The following is a 5,652-nucleotide window of genomic DNA, read 5'->3' as shown; positions in this document are numbered from 1 at the left end:
GTGTGTGTCTGTGTGTGCATGTCTGTGTGTGTGTGTTGTTTGACGCGCGTCAGTATGTTAATTACACCTCAGACCCTGAGATCACACATTCCTGTCAGAAGTGTGTTGACATTATATCTGTTTATCTTATCATTACACGAGTTTGAGCTCAATTAAAGGTCTATTTAAATTTCTACTTTTTCTGACTGAAAACTGAAGTTTGTAAACCACTCACTCTCTGCACCAAACTCCAGAGAGAAATGAGTCATTTGACATGACAGCACACAGGAGTCGTTGATCCACTGCTGCCTCCTTCACTGAGTTCATATGTGGTATGATAGGACCTCGGTGTATGAAAACCACAGTGACACAAAGTGACCACACGAGGCAGCAGAGAAGCATTTAAAATGGTGGCTCCAGAAAGCAAATCTTTACTCAAGTTCAATTCAATTCAGTTTTATTTGTACTGCGCCAAATCATAACATCCATTATCTCAAGGCTCTGTACAAAGACATCATGGAGAAATCTGTGACAGAACCAGACTCACAGACGTGCAGCAGCTGCCTCGACCGGTTGGGGTGAAAGAGGAGAGGAGGGGGAGAGACAAGGGGGGAGAGGTAGAGACCAGGAGCAGATACACAACAACTGTATCACGTTCTAAGTTTATACAGGACACTTAGAGTCAGAGATGTGTGATGATGACATGTTCATAGGACTATGATGTCATTTATAGAAGCAGCAGCAGAGACTGTTGATACAAGTTATACTGATAAGCACTTTTAATGATGGCATCATTATAATAATGCTGATGATCTATTCACACCATATTCATATATATTCATATTCACACCCTGAGTGTGAGAGAGTGCAGTCCAGGTCTACAGCAGCATAACCAAGAGCTGCTCCAGGTTTATCAAAAAGGAAATATTCCTCTATTTAAATATTCATATTTCATTGCTCTTATGACTTCTCATGTGTGACATGTCAGGTGTCAGCCTCGTTTCACAGCTGTTATATTTAGTGTTAGTCCAGTTTAGTTCTAGTTATTTTAATCACAGAACAGGAAGTGCTGCAGGAAACGGCTTGAATTAAAAAACAGAAGAAGAAACCTGTTCTAACGGAAGCATTTTTAATCTGGTCCAAGGATGAGGATGAGGATTAGACGCGAGTCATGGCGTCCGTGTGGGCGCCAGAGGAAATGAAAGACACTTATGGTGGAAGAAAGTATTTAAAAAAACAAAAAACGCAGCATCCAAGACAAGAATGTTATTTTTTTTTTTTGCATGAAATAACTCAAAAAAAGTTACTTGAGAAAGTTTCTGTATGTTGTTATTAACCGTTTAGGTCGGTATAATACATGATGTATTTGTTTGTGTTTCCATAGCAACAGTACCAAAATGACCAGCCCCAAGTTTGTCCAACAGTGAGATAAAGACATGAAAATGTTCTGGAGATATCGTAGACTAAAACTGACGTAGTTTTTATCAGGTTTGAAGTTTGTAAACAAATAAACAAGAGCTTAATTTTATGAACTGGTCCTTCAAAGTCCAGCTCTTTGAAACAAAGCCTGGATGGTTTGTGTCCATGAAATGTGAAAGTTATAACTTTGTCATAGAGTGAAAACAAATACATCATTGGAAAGGTCTCAGCCTGGAGAGTAACATATGTCAGTATGAAGACTCCACATAACTCCAGCTTTTAAATATTGACCTTTAAACGTTCAACTTGGTGCTTACAGAAAGCTTCTAGTATGGTTGTGAATAAGGTTATGAAATGATATTTCTACTGAATATTTGAAATGTCTGGTACAGCCGAAGTAGTAATCATACTCTATCTAGATAAGGTGTGTTAAGAAAGGGCATAGACGTTGCCTTATTTCTGCTATATTCACTTATATCCTAGAAATTGTGTTTTGGGGCCGACAGTTTTGTGTCCTAAAGTAGGGCTTTAAAATGATATTTCCTCAGAACATATAAAATATCTGGTAAAGCCGAGTTAGTAATCACACTGTATCTACATAAGTACAGTCGTTGTTTTATTGCTGTTATTTTCACGAATATCACCAGTGTTTGGGCCGGTAGTTTTGGCTCTGAAATTGACGGTGTAAAATACGGTTATGAAACGATATTTCTACTGAATATATCAGATATCTGTTACAGCCAAATTAATAATTGCATGCATATAGATTATCTTTGTTAAGAAAAAGTAGATATTACAGCCAAAAGAGGAGGCGCACGTTACCGGCCATACCGGGTTGAGTCCTTAGCAACCACCATAGCAACGTACTGAGACGTGAAACAATCAGTAGGGACTTATTATAAAATCATAGCGCCTACATGCTGTGAAAGGTCAGAATAGTCACTGTCTGGTGAATATTTCACCACCTATAGTGAGGCCGGCTAAGCTTTCCTCAATAAAATATAAAAAGTGGGAGGGGGCGCAGGGGGTTCCCTTCTGGGAGCGCATGACGTCACTGGGAATGCCCACTGATGTAAACTCGTCTCACAGCCTTATTATCCGCCTAGTGTGTATCTGAGCCACAGAGGTTGCAGACTACTAGTACAGTACCTATGTGGTCATTTGGTTTGGAGGACTGGTTGTTTTTTAAGCACATCAGAGCAAATCATAGTATAGTATAGTATGGCCAGAGTGTGTATAATGTCTATTTGACCAAATGTAGATATCATGAATTAGAATGATAAATATATAAGAGTTACTTTATTCATCTTCAAACGGAAATTTAAATGTCTGTCAGCTCATCTTTTGACTAGTGTAAAGCCTGATGACTGTAGGTGCACAATATCTCCTGTACCTCCGAGTCCTTCAGTGGAGAGAGAGGAGCCTGTTTCTTTGGTCCATCAAGGTGTTAAGTGGTTGATCCGTGTTGTTCAGGATGGCCTCCATCGTCTTCATTGTGTTTCTCTCCACCACATTCCCCCGAATCCATCATGGCTCCAATTACAGAGCCAGCCTTCAAATAGTATTATCTCCAAGAGCAATGTACCAATGATACATTGCTCTTGGGTTTTTATCTGTGGCGATGTGAACATTGACTTACTCAACCCGAAACGAAATACGATGATTGATGACTTCATTAATATGATGTATACGATGGGCCTACAACCCCTCATCACACGTCCAAGCAGGTTCACGACCCACAGTGCGACCCTAATTGATAATATTTTCACAAATATGTGACGGCCTCCTGCCTGTGGATGTGTGTATGCGTGTATGGTGGCCTCTGCTTTGTCAAGCTGCAGGTGATGAGCTGGTGGGCGTGGCCAATTCCCAAACCTGTGTTAAGCTGGTCCTTCCTCCTGCCTCAGGCTGTTCCTGACATCGCCTGGCTCCGGAGGGAGAGCGGTGTGCCGTTCCGCCGCAGCCCCTCGTTTTCTATGGTGTTCTCTTTGTTTGCTTTGCCGTCATTTTGGTCCCTTGTGTTAGGGAAATAAATTATCATTTTGTTACTTTTACCTGCGCAGTTCCTTTTATTTGTCCGACCATGAGCCGGGTCGTGACAAATGTGGGGGCTCGTCTCGTTGTCCGTGTGCGCTAGTAAGCCAGAGTTGTGAATGAACTCACGGGAGTTTGTGAATGGAACCGTTTTGGCGGCGTTACTATTGAGTAGCGTGGGAACCCGGAAGTCGCGAGGGCTTGTGTGTGTGGTTTGTACGCCACGGTTTAGCTGTGAACTGCGAAGGTAAATTTTGGGCCATGGTTGTGTTGTTTCTCTGGGTCACTTGGCTTTTGTTGCTGCTTAAAGATAATTGTTTTGTCCGGGCATCCTGATCAGTTAGCCGCCGGGTGAGCAGATCTCGCCACTTTATTATTTTGCCTTTTTTGTTTTGGTCGGTAACCCTGAGGAGGGAGTGCGCTGGCTTTGGGTTGTTGCAGCTGGCCAGTCTCGGTCAGATGTAATTTCCTGCGGTTGGTGTCACTTCGAGCTCGGCAAGCCGACGAAGACTACGTGAGGTTTTGTAAGTGTGGTGGTAGGTAGTTAGGGGTTGGGGTGTCTCGGCTTGTGTTTTTTCGTAGCTCCTTGTTTGGGAGTTACCTGGTAAGTAGCAGCAAAAGTAAGTGTCCTGGAGTTTTGTATTATTGTGTGTAGAATATGGCGGATGTGGCGTTTTTTGTTCAGGCTCCGTCGGAGGAGTTGCTGGATAACTGCACGCGGGAACAATTGTTTAAAATAGCGGAGCATTATCGTATCGATATCCCAGATAGAAGAGTGAAAGACGCGACAATTCAGAATGTTTTGTTTGCTGCATTATGCGAGTTGGGTATATTGTCGGGTGCTGCGCGTCCTCCCCAGGCCAGGGTGGAGAGTTTGGCTCCACTGGCTGCGGGCGCGAGTGACCTCACGTTTGAGCAACAGAAAGAGTTACTGTTGTTGCAGTTGGAGCATGCTAAGACGTTGAAGTCAGTTGAAATAGAGAAGCAGATTGCAGTGGAAAAACTCCGCTACCAGACGGAGCAAGCGAAGCTGTCGGTAGAGCAGTCTCGGCTGGAGTTGCTGAGGGCTGGATTTTCGGGTGGAGCCGCCTCGGGAGCGCAGGAGAGTTCCTCCGTTCGTCCCGGGGGCGGAGGTGAGTGTTTTGATGTGCTTGGCAATCTGCGGTTACTTCCGAAGTTTAATGAGCGGGATCCAGAGTCGTTTTTTTCTTTGTTTGAACGTGTGGCTGAGTCACGGAAGTGGCCTGAGTCAGCCCGCACGGTGATGCTCCAGTGCGCACTGACTGGCCGTGCGCAGGAGGCTTATTCTGCTCTGTCGGTGGCTGATGGCCAAGATTATGAGTGTGTAAAGTCTGCCGTATTGAAAGTGTACGAGCTCGTGCCGGAGGCTTATCGTCAGCGCTTTCGTTCATGGAAGAGAGTGGAGAAGCAGACGCACCTCGAGTTTGCTCGTGACCTGACGGGTCATTTTGCGCGTTGGTGTGCCGCGTTAAAAGTGGAGACGTTTGAGGATTTGTCCGAGTTAATTGTGTTGGAGCAGTTCAAAAATTCCATACCTGAAAACATTGCACAACACATTAACGATCTCAAGGTAAGACGTGTGTCTGAAGCTGCTTCAGTGGCAGATGACTATGTGTTGACGCATAAACGCTCTTTTGGTGAGTGGCGCGCGCATAGTGGCAGCCGTGGTGGACCGTTTGCAGAGCGTGCTGAGGCAGCTCTGGGGAGTTATGTTGGTCGTTCAGGTAAATCCGACTCGAGGGGTTTTGAAAAAACCTGCAGTTATTGTCATAAAAGAGGTCATTTCAGAGCTGATTGTTACGCACTTAAACCCAGGGTTCCCCAGGGGGGTCCCATGGCGCAGCCAAAAGGTGCTTGCTGCGCTGTCTCGTTGCCTCGCGCACCAGCGGTGAGTGAGGTGGGTGTGCCAGCTCGGGGTGAATCCGTGTCTGTGGGGTTGGCGTCTTTTCTGCCGTTCATTTCTGGTGGCCATGTTTCTCTGGTGGGGGGCAGGTTGAAGGTGCCAGTTAATATACTGCGCGACACAGCGGCCTTTGATTCCTTCATTCAGGCTTCTGTGCTGCCTTTTTCCGCTGAGACTCACACAGGTTGTTGGGTGCCTGTTGTAGGTATGGAAATGAATGTTTTGCAAGTCCCTCTGCACAAAATCACATTACACTCTGATCTCTTCCAGGGCGAGATAGCTGTGGGTGTGAGGCC

The sequence above is a fragment of the Solea senegalensis genome, unplaced genomic scaffold (assembly GCF_019176455.1).
Source record: "Solea senegalensis isolate Sse05_10M unplaced genomic scaffold, IFAPA_SoseM_1 scf7180000017791, whole genome shotgun sequence".
Classification (NCBI taxonomy): domain Eukaryota; kingdom Metazoa; phylum Chordata; class Actinopteri; order Pleuronectiformes; family Soleidae; genus Solea; species Solea senegalensis.
Note: the sequence above shows the minus strand (reverse complement) of the source record.